The sequence below is a fragment of the Myodes glareolus genome, chromosome 5, assembly GCF_982192425.1.
Source record: "Myodes glareolus chromosome 5, mMyoGla1.1, whole genome shotgun sequence".
Taxonomy (NCBI): domain Eukaryota; kingdom Metazoa; phylum Chordata; class Mammalia; order Rodentia; family Cricetidae; genus Myodes; species Myodes glareolus.
Window position 1 is genome coordinate 61,415,759 of NC_142030.1, and position 17,738 is coordinate 61,433,496.

At 40.1% G+C, this 17,738-nt stretch overlaps 1 pseudogene; it reads left to right on the plus strand.

Moving 5' to 3' along the window:
- The first annotated feature begins 480 nt into the window (after nucleotides 1-480).
- On the plus strand, nucleotides 481-1,122 carry LOC125391513 (large ribosomal subunit protein eL13 pseudogene; annotated as a pseudogene).
- The last annotated feature ends 16,616 nt before the right edge of the window (nucleotides 1,123-17,738 follow it).

A 17,738-nucleotide genomic window follows, 5' to 3' on the forward strand; every position in this document is an offset into this window, starting at 1 on the left:
GTGTTTGCCCCCTGTCTTTCCCATCATATCTTCCAAGTTCATTTCTGGGAATCTCTTACCAAAATTCCAGGACTTTCTACTTGGTCTCAGTACTTTCATTCACATGAATAAAATGCAGTCTGCCCCTCTTCCTAAAGTTGTTCTAAACAAAACTATGATTACTATTTCTAACAAAGTCCTGCTAGAAGCAAGATGGAACTCGAATTGACTCCTTTGGGAGTTCTTGTATTTATTTTTATTGTGGTGGATATGTGTGTGCACATAACATGGAAGGGGCATATGTGTGCCGTGGCACATGTGATGAAGACAATGGAAAGCTTGGTACACTGGGTCACCTCCTACATTTTTGTGGGTTCAAGAGATGGAATGTAGCATGCCAGGCTTCAATGTAAGTGCCTTTACCTGCTGAGCCATCTAACCAGTCTGTGAAGTTTTAATATAGAGATCAAGCTAAAAGATGTGGGCACCTTTCTGCTCGGCCATTCCCCTGCATGGGAGGCAGTCATGGTGCCCAGCCAGAATAGCATAATCTTGAAGCCCCACTTCCACAAGGCTTGGCAGCAACGAGTGGACACTTGGTTCAACCAGCCGGCACACAAAATCCAAAGACACAAGGCCCGGCAGGCGAAAGTGCACAGCCATGCCCCGTGCCCCCGTCAGGCCCATGGTGAGGTGTCCCACAGTGCTCTATCACACCAAGGTCTGAGCTGGCCGGGCTTCAGCCTGGAGGAACTCAGGGTGACTGGTAAGAAAGTGACTCGCACCACCAGCATCTCTGTGGACCCAAGGAGGCGTAACAAGTCCGCCTAGTCCCTGCAGGCCAACGTGCAGCGCCTGAAGGAGTACCGCTCCAAGCTCATCCTTTCCCCAGGAAGCCTTCTGCTCCAAAGAAGGGAGAGAGTTCAGCTGAAGAACTTCAATTGGCCACTCAGCTAACAGGACCTGTGATGCCCATCGGGAATGTTTATAAAAAAAGAGAAAGCCAGAGTCATCAGGGAAGAAGAGAAGAACTTTAAGGCTTTTGCCAGTCTTCACATGGCCCGGGCCAATGCCCGGATCTTTGGCATCCGAGCAAAGAGGGCAAAGGAAGCAGCAGAACAAGATGTTGAAAAGAAAAAGTGATGTGCTTTTGGAATATTGCAATAAATTTTCCATAAAGCAAAAAAAAAAAAAAAAGATGTGGGCAGTGGAGGGAAATGATGACACAATACCTACCCTCCAAGACTGGCAACAATGAGTTTACTTTTCTGGAACCTAAAGAAGTAAAGGAGGAGCGCAGTTACTACAATGAAAAATGTCTCCATGGAAAGAGGCATCTAACACTTGCAGTAAGTAAGTACCCTTTAGCCAGGCCATAAGGGCAAAACATGATGACCCCAAAAAAATCAAAACCTGAGGGAATAAAGTCTCTTTCTCTAATCAATCTCTTGGCAATATTCCCCACTGGCTGAATCCATCCAAAGTCCAGAGGGCATATCCGCCCACTAATATTGTTTAACAGACTCCTGTGCTTATCTTGCTGTGAGTGAAGTTTTCAGAAATCCTCAGACACAGAGGATCACCTGTAGGGTAAAGGAGCCAACTGGAGCAGGAAACCAACCAATCCCTGAGCACCCTGATTCTGAACCCAGAGCCAGTGAAAGAAACATACCCTGGATCTGAGACCTGAGCCAGGGAAAGAAACACCATTAGCCCCGAACCCAGACCCAAAGAAACATGCCCTAACTCTGAAACCTGTGCCAAAGAAACACACTCTGTCCCGAGAATCAGAGCCAGTGAGAGAAATATGCCCTGGTCCTAAGATGAGAGCCACAGGCTAAAAAAGGACCAGTGAAAGAAACAGAGTTTGACTCTGAAATCAGTCTTCTCTGTCCTTGACCAACTAAACTAACCAATCACTGAGCAGGGAAAACTAATCTATCCCTCTTCATCCTAAGAAGAGAGAGGGGAAAACTCTGCCCTTAAGAAACCCTATATAAGCCTCTCTGCCTGTTCCAATGGGGGCTGTCTTTTACTCCCCACCCCTGGTAGAGGCAGGCACTCTTCTGGATTTCTCCTTCACAAATAAATCTTTTTCTCGAGAGAGTCTGGGGTGACAATCTTCATTCACCAGTGCAGAATAGACGAACCTAGCTTGGAGGTTCCTTAGGGGACTGAGCTGAAAAACCTCATTGAGAAGCTCACGTTCGGGGATTGAACAAGGCTGAGCAGAACAGAACAGAAGAACCTTGCTGAGACTCTTCTTGGGGGCTGAGCAAATCTGAGGAGAAAAAGTAACAACTTTTCCCTGGAGCAGGAGGAGATTTCTACATTTCTGCAGTGGCTTTCTCTTTAGCAGAGTGTTAGCAACACAAGGAACAACTTCGGCTGAAGAAGAAGAAGCTGAGAGCTCCGCTAGGATGTTTCCTTGGAGGAACGGAGCAGAGTTTAGCTGAGGCGGCTCTCGATGGATTGCTATATCTACGGGGAGCGCATCCCCCACTATACCCAGTTTTAGGTAGCCTGGCGACCTGACAAGTCAGGACACCTTTCCCTCCAGGATTGAGCAGTCCTTTTCCAGCTCCAGCCTCCAGAACTGTCTTATTCCGGCTCTACCCCTCCAGAGCTGTCCCCCTGAGGCTCTAAGTATAAACTGACTTCGGGATACGTCAGAATATCCTTGCAGCTCCAGAACTGAAACACTCACACTCCCCTACATCAACTCCTGCGCAGTGACCACAGCTCACATACTATTCTGTTCTGTCTTTGTTCATTTCTTCCTGTGGTGCCGTAGATTTATTTCTTTTCCTATGTTAAAACACCCTGTCAGAAAGCAATTTAAAGGAGGGTTTACTCACAGTTCCGCATTACAATGTATAGCAGAAAAGTTAAGTCATGCACAAAAACCTGTGCTCAATTATGTTCATAGCAGTATTGTTTGTCATAGCCAGAACCTAGAAACAACCTAAATGCCCTTCCACCAAAGAATGGATAAGGAAAATGTGGTACATTTACATAACGGAGAACTACACAGCAGAAAAAAATAATGACATCTTGAAATTTGCAGGCAAATAGATGGAGGTAGAAAACATCATACTGAGTGAGGTAACCCAGACCCAGAAAGACAGTTATCATATGGACTCACTCATAGGTGGTTTTTAAACATAAAGCAAAGAAAACCAGCCTACAAATCATAATTCCAGAGAACCTAGACAACAATGAGGACCGTAAGAGAGACATACATGCATCTAAACAACATGTGAAATATAAAAAGACAAGATCTCCTGAGTAAATTGGGAGCATGGGGACCTTTGAAGAAGGTTGAAGGGGAGGGGAGAAGCAGGGACGGGAGCAGAGAAAAATGTGGAGCTCAATAAAAATCAATTTAAAAAAAAAAAGAAAAGTTAAAGCATGTATATAGGTCAATTTCTCATTGAAATTCTATTTCAAGATGATTTTAAGTTCTGTAAAGATGACAATTATAAGTACTTATCACATGTAAAACCACATGCCGTTTTGCTTGGAGAAGTTTGTGGTTTTTTTGTGGGGCTTTGTGTTGGGGAATAATTTTGTTTTGGTTTTGTTTAAGACAGGGTCTCACTGTAGTGGCTTTGGCTGGCCTGAAACACACAGTGTAGAATGAGCTTGCCTTGAACTCATACAGCAGTCTGCCTGACTGCTGTGATTTAAAAAGTATGCCACCAAACCCAACTATCACTTGACATTTTATATCTCATAATAAAGGATAGCTCCTTTCTGAAGTATCATTTTTTTATCCCAAGCATTACTTCATGCAAAACATTTCTAAATAAGTATTTCATTATTTGAGAATTAAACAGTGACTTCATTGGCTGACATTTTCATCTATCTTCGTTCTTCTGCCAACATCAATGCCTCACCTCAGATTAACTAAGCTTTGTAAACAAGCAAGAACAAGTCACCAATGATTATTCTGTAAGTAAAGGACACTCCATGGGGCAGTTAGCAGAACTTTAACTGCTCAGGCCACTGTGAGACAAGTGTACTGCTTACAGGGACTAAGCAGGAGCAACCTGAGCTAATAGAGCTAAGGAGTACGGTACCTGCATTTCCATCTCAGCTCCATTGTGAGCCTGGCACCTTGGCCAGATTACTCAGACTCGGTGTCATCATGCAGAAAATGGTAGCACTGTCAACTGGCACTTGTCTGAGATGGGCGAAATGTGTGATTCCCAGTAAATAAACTGCTGATTGTGGCAGAATGATTTTCTGTTCTCTTCATGAAAAGACTAGAAAACTACCGCTGTTCACTGTTGCTTTTTCCCTGTTGTGTAACCAGGAGGTGTGACTATCTCTTCCCAGGAATTCACCATTGCAAAGCTTTCCAGCTAGGACTGCTCTTCTGCCCCTGGTCCCCATCACCACCACCTACAAGCACCCTCTGACATGCAACAGCAAGTGAACATTAACAAAGAAGAATCTGTTTACAAGTATTCAAGTGGCCCTTCCTTGGCAGCTGGTTAATGTGTCTTGGTTCTTACTGACAACTCCCCAGTGCAAGGAGCAACTTCAAAACCTTCTAAAACTGACCAAACACGGATAAAGGTCTTTATCCATGCTATTGCTAAATCTCTGCAAGTCCCGGAGGAAGGGAGCAGTACGGAGATGTCTTTAATAGCTCATTGTAACTTAGATATATCATATCCTGGCTTTTTCTCTATGCATAAATTTTCAAAGAAGAAATCAAAGAGTCAGAGAAGTAATAGTATTTGTGGTTCACGCAGCAAATAGGAGAGAACTCAGGGATCTGTGCCCACAAAGTCCAGACTATCTCACTGGCTGCCTTGAACAGCAATGCCTTTGCCTCCAGTCACCTCTGTTTACCTGTGACTAAAGCCCCCACCTGAACACCGTGGCTCTACCTCTTCCAGGGAGCCGTCCCTGCTTAACCACTCCTCCTTGCTAATGCTACACTTTGAAAAGATCTCTAAATATTGTGGATACCCCATGCCATGACTTCAACACTCAAAGTACAGATAGTACCTGGAAACGGCCATCATACTGAATCTATTTTTAAATGAGAATCAGAATCTCATAGCACTCCAAATACAGATGTTTAGAAAGCCAGGATAAAAATATAATCAATAACAGTCAGGGCAATATGTCTCCACTTGAGGCAAGCTATCCTACCACAGCAGACTCTGAATGCTCCAACAAAGCTGAAACACGAGAAAAAGACCTTAAAAGCAACTGTATAAAGATGATGATGTTCCTTAAAGATGAAATAAATACATCCTTTAAAGAAAGTCAAGAAAACACAGTTAAAGGAAATGCATAAACTGTTCAAGATCTGAAAATGAAAATCAAATCAGTAAAGAAAGTATAAACTTTCAGAATTCTGAAAATGAAAATTATAAGAATTCGAACAGGAGCTACAGCACAAGCTGCACCAAAAGAATGCAAAGGATGCAAGAAAGAATCTGAGGTATTGGAGATATGATAGGAGAAATGGATACATTCACTAAAGAAAATGTTAAATTTTAGAATTCCTGATACAAAATATATAGGAAATCTGGGACACTGTGAAAAAAAATTAAGACTTATAGGAAAAGAGGAAGGAGAAGAAACTAAGGTAAAAGGTCTAGAAAAAACTTTCAGCAATATCATAGAAGAAAAATTTTCTAAAATAAAGGAGATGCCAATAAAAGTATAATAAGCATACAGAAAATCAGTGGACCGGAAAAGAAAGTCCTCTCTCCACATACTAATCAAAATACTAAACATATAGAACAAAGAGAGATTATTTGAGACTTTAAGGGGAAAAGGTCAAGTATCATATAAAGGTAGACCTATTAAAATCACACCTGACTTCTCAATGGAGACTTTAAAAGCCAAAACAGCCTGACAAGATGTGCCATGGACTCTAAAAGATCACAGATGCCAGCCCAGACTACTATAGCTAACAAAACTTTCAATCACCATAGATGGAGAAAATGAGATATTCCATGATAAAGTCAAATTTAAACATCTATCTCTAAAGACAGCCCTGCAGAGGAGGCAAGAAGAAAAACTCCAACCTAAGAGTTTTAACCACACCCATGAAAACACAGGAAATAAATAATATCACATCAACAAAACCAAAAGAAGAGAATCAGACTCTCTCTCTCTCTCTCTCTCTCTCTCTCTCTCTCTCTCTCTCTCTCACACACACACACACACACACACACACACACACACACACACACACAAAGAACAATAACAACAAAAGAGTAGGAATGAATAGCCATTAGTCATTGATATCTCTCAATATCAATGGTCTCAATTACCCAATAAAAAGACACAGACTGACAGAACAGATACAAAATAGGTTCCAATATTCTGTTGTGTCCAAGAAACACACCTCAACATCAAGGACAGACATTACCTCAAAGTAAAGGGATGGGAAAAGATATTCCAAGCAATTGGACCTAAGAAGCAAGCTGGTGTAGCCATCAAACAAAATAGACTTCAAACTAAAACTAATCAAAAGAGATAGGGAAGGACACTACATACTCACCAAAGGAAAAACCCACCAAGATGGCATTTTAATTCTTTTTTTTCCCCCTCAAGACAGGATTTCTCTGTGTAACAGTTCTGGCTGTCCTGGAACTCGTTTTGTAGACCAGGCTGGCCTCAAACTTACTGAGATCATCCTGCCTCTGCCTCTCAAATGCTGGGAATAAAGGCATGCACCACCACCACCACACAGATGACATTTTAATTCTTAACAAATATGCCCCAAATACAAGGGCACCCAAATTTTTAAAAGAAACACTCTACAGCTTAAATCACCATATAGACACACACACACACACACACACACACACACTAATAGTGGGAGACTTCAATATCTCACTGTTTTAATATGGCCCTTATAGCCTCATGTGTTTTAATGTTTGGCCCATAGGGAGTGGCACTATTAGAAAGCATGGCCCTGTTGGAATGGGTGTGGCCTTGTCAGAGGAAGTGCATCACTAAAGGGTGGGCTTTGAGATCCAATATGTTCAAGCTACACCCAATGTGGGACACAGTTGCTTCTGCTGCCTACAAATCAAGATGAAGAACTCTTAGCTCCTTCTCCAGCAGTATGTCTGTCTGCAAGCCACCATGAAAAAAATGGAATAAACTTCTGAAACTGTAAGTCAACCCCAGTTAAATATTTTGCTTTATAAGGTCATGGTGTCTCTTCACAGCAATAGAAACCCTAACTAAGTTGCTCCTCTTACCAATGTACAAGTCATCCAGATAAAAGCTACTGTACCTGATTAAGACATTACAAGACATATTGACCTAACAGATATCCATAGAACACTTAATGCAAACACAAAAGAATATACCTACTTCTCTGCACCTCATGGAATTTTCTCTAAAATTCTTCACATACATGGACACAAAACAAATCTCAAAGACACAAGAAAATTTAAATAACGCTCTGCATCCTATGAGACCATCATTGATTAAAACTGGATTTCAGAAACAACAGAAAGCTTACAACCTCATAAACATTGAACAACTCTCTACTGAATGAAAAATGGGTCAAGCCAGAAATTAAAAAAAGAAATTGAAGACTTTCTAGAATCGAATGAATGTTAATACATGGCATAAACAAACACAGTACACAATGAAAACAGTGCTAAGTGGAAAGTTCATAGCACTGACTACATTTAAAAAATTAAATTTTAAAAAAATTAAAAAATGGAGAAATGTCAGACTAGCAAGCAACAGCAAACCTGCACACTCTAGAACAAAAAAAGCACACCCAAGAGGATTAGATGGCCAGAAATAATTAAACTGAGGGCTGGAATCCATAAAATAGAAATAAAGACTACAATACAAAGATTCAATAAGACAAAGAAGAACTCAAAACATTGTTATTTGCCGATGATATGATAGTATATATAAGTGACCCTAAAAATTCCACCAGGGAACTCCTTCAGCAAATAAACACTCTCAGCAAAGTGGCTGGATACAATGTTAACTCAAAAAAAATTAATAGCCTTCCCGTATACAAATGAAAATGATTTGAGAAAGAAATCAGAGAAACACCTTTCACAATAGTCTCAAATAATATAAAATATATTACAGTATTTCACTTGCTTCTAACCAAGAAAGTGAAAGACTCACATGACATAAATGTCAAGTCTTTGAAGAAAGGAATTGAAGGAGATATCATAAGATGGAAAGATGCCTCATGCTCATGAATCACAGAATGATTAATATAGTAAAATGGTCAACCTACCAGAAGTTATTTCCAGATTATACACAATCCCCATCAAAATTCCAATACAATTTATTACAGACATTAAAAGGACAATTCTCAACTTCATAAGAAAACGCAAAAAAAAATCCAGGATATCTAAATCAATCCTGAACAATAAAGGAACTGCTGGAGGTCCCCCCCCATTCCTGATTTCAAACTTGTACTATAGAGCTATAGCAATAAAAACCAGTGGTATTTGAAAAAAATAAACACATTGATCAGTGATCAATGGAATCAAATTGAAGACCCAGATTTTAATACAAACACAAATGGACATCTGATTTTTTTTTATATAAATAAACCAGAAATTCACACTGGAAAAAAACGACAGCATCTTCAACAAATGGTGCTATCCAAGCTGGATGTTGGCATGTAGAAGAATCCAAACAGATCCAAACTAATCACTCTGCACAAAACTCAGCTCCAAATGGTTCAAAAACCTCAACATAAAACCAGATACACTAAACCTAATGGAAGAGAAAGTGTGGGGAATAGCCTTGAACTCAGTTATTGTGGAATTGTTCTATCTTAAAACCCAGCTATACTGCTCTTGGGCATATACCTAAGGGATGATCCATTCTACCAAGAACCAGAGACTAGCTAGCTCAGAGACCTAGAGTGAAAATAAAACACTATTATCTTAAAAAATCATATCAATAAAATAACTCCTAATGATATTCTGCTATACTCATAGATTTGTGCCTTATGCAGTCATCATCAGAGAAACTTCTCCCAGGAACAGATGACAACAGATTCAGAGACGCACAACCAGACATTAACATGATGACAGAGACTAAGTGGGAGGTCTCCATCAAATCCCTCCCTTCAGGGTTCGGGAATCTTGTGGAAGAAAAGGTGAAAATAATGTAAGAGCCAGAGAGGCTGGAGAATACCAGGAGAACAAGCCCATCTGAATCCACTAAGCAAGTTACACATGAACTCACAGACAGAAACAGCAAGCACACAGAATACATGGATCTTCACCAGGTCCTCTGTGTATCTATTATAGCTATTAGTTTAGTCCTTTTATGGGACTGCTGACTGTGAGAACCACTGGGTCCCTGACTCTTGTGCCTGCTCTTGGGACTCTTCTCTTCCTGTTGAGTCACCATGTCCAACTTTGATATGATAGCTTTCGCTTCATCTTGTTATATTTTATTTTGCCATGTTTGGTTGTGATATTATAGAAGCCTGTTCTTTTCTAATGAGAGACAGAAAGAGAGTGAACCCAGAGGGGATGGGAAAATAGAGGAAGGGAGGGGAGAGGACGGGAGGGAAGGGAAGGGGAGGAAAGGAAAGATAGGGAGAAGCTAGGGTGAATATAAGGAGGGGAACTCTAATCAGGATATATTGTTTGAGTAAAGGATCTGTTTTCAAATAAAAGGAGAAATAGAAAATTTCCTATTATATGGTTCAATTTTGCTAGATTCAAATTTATCAATAGTTTGGCATTTCCCAAATGTCACCATCATCAGTTTTATGAAATTCTTCCTGTATTGCAGGCTATGTAGTTACACTTTGTCACTGATTTCCATTACATGATCTGCATTACCATGCAATCAGACACAGATGTTCAATGAGATAGTAAGTACCAAAATCTATGGTCACATTAGTATCTTACACAAAATAAATGGCATAGAATCTTGCCTATAATCTATATACACTCTTCCATATATTTTAAGTCACTTCTACATTGTTTCTAATGCTTAATAAATGTAAATAGTGTGGGACAAAGCCTCTTTATCGTGAAAGTTGTCCTAATTCACAGACTAGTTCCAGTGTTCCACTATCACTTCTCAATGGATTCTGTAACTTTGCATCAAAACCCTTCTTGTACTAATTTATAGCTATCAGTCACTTAAATTTTAACAAAACTAATGGGTTATAAAGGGCCACTGAGACGAAGACAATATCTTTTTTTTCTACCTGATACATTATGAAAATCTGATTCAGTGTACAAAGATGAAACTCGATAAATATGTGCTGATTAATAAAGAAAATGTGCAACTGAAGATGGACGAAAAGTAGGTGCGTGGGTGAGCAGTTTTCAGGCGGATGGATAATAGGTGGGTGGACCAATGAAACTAGATTTTTGTCTCTCTTCCAAATTTCACTAAATCCCTTTTTTAAAGTGCTATCTGGCTAGGCTGGAACTCACTATATACACAGGGCTGGACTTGAACTCAGAGTTCACAGAGATCACATGCCTTTGCCCCCACCCCAAGTGCGGGTATTGCCCTGCTGCACAGTTTTTTTTTTTTTTGAAAGTAATTTTATTAAATTATAAAAGTTTCCATTTACGCCCCTCTTCCCAACACCCTCCCACTCCCCCCCTCCCTCTCCTCCTCCCTCTTTGTCCCTAAGGGCAGTCAGGGTTTCCTGCCCTGTGGGAAGTTTTTAATCTCTTCTCGAAGTTGGCCAAGTCAGGATTTGCGTATTCTGATGACTGGAAGCTGCACTAGAGGGGTAGATTTCCCCGTGGTGGCAGTCATTAATGAACTGATGTCCCAGTGCTTGCAGCTGTGGCAGCTGGGTGACAGCTTGCTGCTTACATCATGAAAGTTAGCCTCTGAAATGAAGGTAGGTCTCCAGGGCTTACTTTAGAGCTCAGACCTGCTCTGTTTTCTTGTGCGTGAATTTCACACTACCATTGACACACAATGCCTTCTGTCCAGGTTGCCGAAAAACTTATCAGTCTCCACTGGATGGATTGTCATAAAGCCAGGGTGCCTTTCATTCCATTTCTTTTTCATGCATTTATTTGCCCTTCAGCCTTTCTGCCGTGTATTGATAGCATTTACACAGCTTAACTCTTCAGGGAAAAATGATCTCATTTGTTTTTTGGGTTTTTTTTATTAAAAATTTCCACCTCCTCCCCGCCTCCCTCTTCCCTCTCCCTCCCCACCTCCCCCTCCCCACCTCCCCCTCCCTCTCTAGTCTTAACAGCAGTCAGGGTTCCCTGCCCCAAGGGAAGTCCAAGGTCCTCCCCCCTCCATCCAGGTCTATAAAGGTGAGCATCCAAACAAACCAGGCTCCCACAAAGTCAGTCCATGCAGTAGAATAAAAATCCAGTGTCATTGTCCTTGGCTTCTCAGTCAGCCTTCATTGCCAGCCACGTTCAGAGTGTCCATTTTGATCACATGCTCCATCACTCCCAGTCCAGCTGGCCTTGGTGAGCTCCCATTAGGTCAGTCCCACTGTCTCAGAGGGTGGAGACACCCCTCGTGATCCTGACTTCCTTCATGTTCTCCCTCCTTCTGCTCCTCATTTGAACCTTGGAAGCTAAGTCCAGTGCTCCAGTGTGGGTCTCTGTCTCTATCTCCATCCATCGCCAGATGAAGGTTCATATTCCTCTTTTTGGGTCTGGGATACCTCACTCAGTAAAGCATTTTCTATTTCCATCCATTTGCATGCAAAATTCAAGATGTCATTGTTTTTTACTGCTTAGTAAAACTCTAATGTGTATATGTTCCACACCCTCTTTAACCATTCTTCTATTGAGCAGCACCTAGGTTGCTTCCAGGTTCTGGCTATTACAAATAGTGCAACTATGAACATAGTTGAACAAATGCAACGAATGCTTTTGTAGTATGATTGGGCATCTCTTGGGTATATTCCCAAGAGTGGAATTGCTGAGTCCTGAGGTAGGTTGACTCCCAGTTTCCTGAGAAACCGCCACACTGATTTTCACAGTGGCTGCACAAATTTGTATTCCCACCAACAATGGATGAGTGTTCCCCTCACTCCACATCCTCTCCAGCATAGGCTATCATTGGTGTTTTTGAGTTTAGCTATTCTGACAGGTGTAAGATGGTATCTCAAAGTTGTTTTGATTTGCATTTCCCTGATCGCTAAGGAGGTTGATCTTAAGTGATCTTAAGTGTCTTTGGCCGTTCGAACTTCTTCTGTTGAGAATTTTCTGTTCAGTTCAGTACCCCATTTTTTAATTGGGTTAATTAGAGTTTTAGTTTCTAGTTTCTTGAGTTCTTCGTATATTTTGGAGATCAGACCTTTGTCTGAGAGGGGTTGGTGAAGATATTCTCCCAATCAGTAGGTTGCCTTTTGGTCTTAATGACAGTGTCCTTTGCTTTACAGAAGCGTCTCAGTTTCAGGAGGTCCCACTTATTCATTGTTGCTCTTATTGTCTGTGCTACTAGGGTTCTACCTAGGAAGTGCTCTCCTGTGCCCATGTCTTGTATACTACTTCCCACTTTCTCTTCTATCGGGTTTAATGTGGTCAGATTAATATTGAGGTCTTTAATTCATTTGGACTTGAGTTTTGTGCATGGTGATAGATATGGATCTATTTTCATTCTTCTACAGGTTGACATCCAGTTATGCCAGCACCATTTGTTAAAGATGCTTTTTTTCTTCCATTGTATAGTTTTAGCTCCTTTGTTGAAAATCAGGTGTTCATAGGTTTGTGGGTTAAGATCTGGGTCTTCGATTTGATTCCATTAGTCAACATCTCTATTTTTGTGCCAATACCAAGCAGTTTTCATTACTGTAGCTCTGTAATAGAGTTTGAAGTCAGGGATGGTAATGCCTCCGGAAGTACTTTTATTGTATAGGATTGTTTTGGCTATCCTGGGTTTTTTGTTTTGCCATATAAATTTGATTATTGTTCTCTCAAGGTCTGTGAAGAAGTTTGGTGGGATTTTGATGGGAATTGCATTGAATCTATAGATTGCTTTTGGTAGAATTGCCATTTTCTCTATGTTGATCCTCCCAATCCAAGAGCATGGGAGATCTTTCCATTTTCTGGTATCCTCTTCAATTTCTTTCTTCAAAACCTTAAAGTTCTTGTCAAATAGGTCTTTCACTTCCTTGGTTAAAGTTACCCCAAGATACTTTATGCTATTTGTGGCTATCGTGAAAGGTGATGTTTTTCTGATTTCCCTCTCTGTATCTTTGTTCTTTGTGTATAGGAGGGCAACTGATTTTTTGGAGTTGATCTTGTATCCTGCCACAGTACTAAAGGTGTTGATCAGCTGTAGGAGTACTTTGGTAGAGTTTTTGGGGTCGCTTATGTACACTATCATATCATCTGCAAATAATGAAAGTTTTACTTCTTCCTTTCCAATTCGAATCCCCTTGATCTCTTTATGTTGTCTTATTGCTATTGCTAGAACTTCAAGCACTATATTGAAGAGGTATGGAGAGAGTGGATAGCCTTATCTTGTTCCAGATTTTAGTGGGATGGCTTTGAGTTTCTCTTCATTTAATTTAATGTTAATGTTCTCATTTGTAGCTACCAATATTTTCTCATAGAATTAGCCTCAAACATTTTATTTTATTATTTATATTTTTATATAATTTTATAATTATCTTCACACATTTTTTTCTGAGAGAATATTTTAAAACCTGAAATTGATTCATGTATGTGAGATGGGTTTTTATTAATTCATTAAGAACTATGACATCTCCCTACTCATATCTCTCTAGATAATTGACTTTAACTTACACAAATCTGAGACAGGGGAAAGGTCAAAGAGGCTGAAGCTGTAACTCTGTGACAAAATTCTTGTTTAGATTCTGTCCTAAGCAAGATGTAAGATCCAAGGTTCTCATATGAAAACAAAAGAGAACCTTAAATAAAACTAATCAACATGAGGGCCAGGGAGATGGCTCAGTCAATAAAGTGTCTACCTTGCAAGCAAGGGAATCTGAGTTTGATCCCCAGAACCAGCATTTAAAAATCCAGTAGGTGTGAATTTTTGTAACATGAGCACTGGGGAGGCAGAAACTGGTGGAGCCATGGGTCTGGCTAGGAGGTCACCCAGCCCACTTGGCAAGCTCCTGGCCAGGAAGTGACCCTATCTTGAAGAGAAGTAGACGATAGCTCAAGAACACCCCTCAGGGTTGTCCCCGACCCCCATAAACATACACACCCACATATGTATCTGAGCACATGCATGCAGTCATACATACACACTAAAATAACAGTAAAAACTGGAATGAGAAGTCGATCAGGTATTCATGCCCATCACCTATGTGCAGAGCAGGGAGAGAAGCATGAGGTTTGTAGTTTTGTCATCTGATGCTACAGAATTCTTCCGGCAGCGTTTTCAATTTCAACCACACACCACAATAAGAAACAAAGTGTGACATACAAGTCATATGCTGTCAACTTAAGCATGGGATGCAGCTGAGGATCCAATTTCTGGAATCCTTTAATCCTAATAACTGAGATGAGAAATACATTCTTCTTAGAGACACTCGACTACACTCCAGCTAACCTTGGCTGATCAAGTGTTTCTATGCAGGCCATGGAGTCAGGAAAGAGTTAGCTAAGTGTGGGTGCAGTAATACAGTCAAGGGGAGAGATTATTATCCAGGCTGAGCCTGAGCCTGAGCCTGATCTTGGACATTTATAAAGGATTAGAGAATCCGCTGTGACTGCTTCCACTTCCTCGTTGAGAATGAAGACTCGCAGGATCATCCAGAAGCCCATGACATTATTAACAACACTTTGACTCCTGTGAAGATCACAGAAGACATACAGAGCTCAGTGTAAAAAACAGAGTTCAGATGAAATCCTGCAATATCAAAAAATGGATCCAAACCAAACTTTGCAAGATCACACTCAAGGAAATTAAAATTAAACCAGTGTTAAAAAAAAAAGAATCTCATGGTCAATATCAAAACACTACCTCAAAGTTCATCATTGCATTTGTTACTCACCTTTCCTAGACAATTTCCAAAAATGTATCTGCTTTAAAGCAAACCCTTCAAGTAAAGGAAAAATTTAGTTTTTAAAAAATGTTAGGCTTCAAATATTGCATTTTTACTTTAACAAAAATGCATATAATAACTTTGTAAGTAAAACCGGCTTGAAAGCATCTATTTTTATTTTCTTGGACTATACTTTCTGCATACATGAATGTATTCTAATATCTCAACCTGTGTTGACTGGATATGTTCAGGGTAACTCTTTAGTCTCCACAGCACTGTAATCACAATGCAGCCATTAACTCTGCAGGAGAAGCACAAAAGTACATACACGTTTACACATAAGTTAACCTGGATCACTTTACTTGTAACAAAGATGTCTCCTTCAGCCGCCTCCAAGAATCTTACCTGGCATATGACAAGTAAATAGTTCAAAATATAGAATGACCCACTGACAACAGGAAAAAAAATGCTAACAGGTAAAAGCAGGAAAGATGAGCAACCAACAGAGAAGACAGAGAGAAGCAGAGACTCCAACCTAAACAGTCGAGACATCTCGGTCACACAGAAGAAATAAACCACTCTCAATAATACCTGAGAAACCCATCGGTAAAAACTGCCTGACCAAGGCAGGTGTACTAGTGCACACCTGTAATTCTAGCACTTGGGAGGTAGAAGCAGAAAGACTAGGAGTTCAAGGCCAACCTAGGCTGCATAGTGATGATGAGGCCAGTCTGAATTACATAAAATGCTGTGTCAAAAATAACAGACGGAAAGAACGCATCACTAACAACAAAAGAACTATGATATACGTATTCTGAGTGGTAAAGTACATGGCATCTAAGAAACAAGAACAATACAGAAGGTACTTACAGAAAATAGACATGGGAATGAAAGAAAAGTTCAGGAATTCTACAGAAAGTGAGACCAAAGATAAAATGATGAATCCTAAGAAAACTAAGAATGAGGTACCCTTCTAGGAAACAGAACATGTTTTTTGATTTGTCTGTTTAATTTTGTTATTGCTTTTGTCTATAATGAGGATCAAATGTAGAGCCTCACGCACACTGGCCAACCAATCTATCTTCTAGTAGATTTCCTTGGAAATGGAACATCGGGATAAGAGGGCTTCCAGAAAGAGAAATGAACAATCGGGATAAAGTATCAAAGAAATAACATCTCTCCCAAGAAAACTGAAAGCCCAGATTGCAAGAGCTCACTGAAAACATTGAATGATGTGAGAAAAATGTTAAGCAAAGCTTCCTGGAGTTCTTTTCCAGACATGTGAAGCTCGCAAGTCCCGCTACAAGTAATAGTATGCTGTCATGTAACTAGACATAAGAGTACAACTCAGAGAAGTCAGGGTTGGAGGCATGAATTAGGAGAATTTGCATATGAAAGGTAGTTGAAACCAAAGCACAATGAAAGAACTTATGAAGTGCTGTGCATAGTGACTAGTACCTGTAGTCTCACATTGGAAGACTGAGAAAGGAGAATTGCTTCAACTAAACAGTGAGTGTTGGACCAGCGCTTGACTTCGTTTCCATATACTTATTCACACAATCCAAGCAGAAAGACTTTGTTCAGTGCTCAAGGCTGTCCAGATTATATATATATACACACACACACACACGTACACACATATATATGTGTGTATATGCATGTTTGCATATATACATATATTATATGTATATAAATGTATATATACTATTAAGTGAGGTCACACATTCTCCAAAAGGAAAAAAAACTGCATGTTCTCTTGCATATTTGGATCCTATCTTATAACACAAACACACGCACGCACACACACACACACAACAACACTTAGAACAAAGAACCAGAAAGGGTAAACATTAGGTGATGAAGAATTCAGGTAATGAATACCTGCATCACAGATGAGGACATGAAGTTAATTATTTTTAACTCTGCCCAGATTTTAACATTAATCCATTAGCTATTCTGAAGGAAAACTGGAAATGAACACATGAACATTAGCAACCAGCTCCCCCTGCTGACCTGGTTTTTAATGATGCTCTTGAAAAGTCCTGAGCTAGGATTCATGGACAAGTCAGAAGAACATTTGATGACTCCTCAAGAAAAAAAAAAATAGTTGTTCTGTTCATAGATCATGTTTATCCCCAGTATATTGTTGTTGTAGAATACTATCTTAAGATGTGTTACTTTTTTATGCTGTGGAACATTTGCTTAATGGTGCAAAGATGTGTTGCATCTTTTATGTTGCATTTGTTTAACTCTGTGAAGCTATGTTACTTTGCCGGTCTAAAACACCCAATTAGTTTAATGAAGAACTGAATGGCCAACAGCTAGGCAGGAAAAGGATAGGTGGATCTGACAGGCAGAGAGAATAAACAGGAGGAGAAATCTGGGAAGAAAGAGCCAGAGGATCAAGAAGCTAGAAAAGAAGGGCACAGCCAGACATCAAATAAGAAGGAAAGAAAAGATATACAGAAATGGAGAAAGGTAAAAGCCCAGAGGCAAAAGGTAGCTGGGATAATTTAAGATAAGAAAAGTTGGCAAGAAACAAGATAAGCTAAGACCAAACATTCATGAATAAGAATAAATTTCCATGTATATTTATTTGGGATGTGGGTGGCAGGCCCCCAAAAAGAGGAAAGAATAAAACAATCAACTACATATGGCTGCCATGGAAGGCTGTGTTCCTATTCCTTAGTATTGGAGGGAAAAGTCCACTCTGCCTTCTGAAGACCATTTGGCATGTGAAGGAGCTGTATTAAATCACACTGGATTGGCACATTGGTTGTTCCAAGATTAAATTACCATGAGGAAT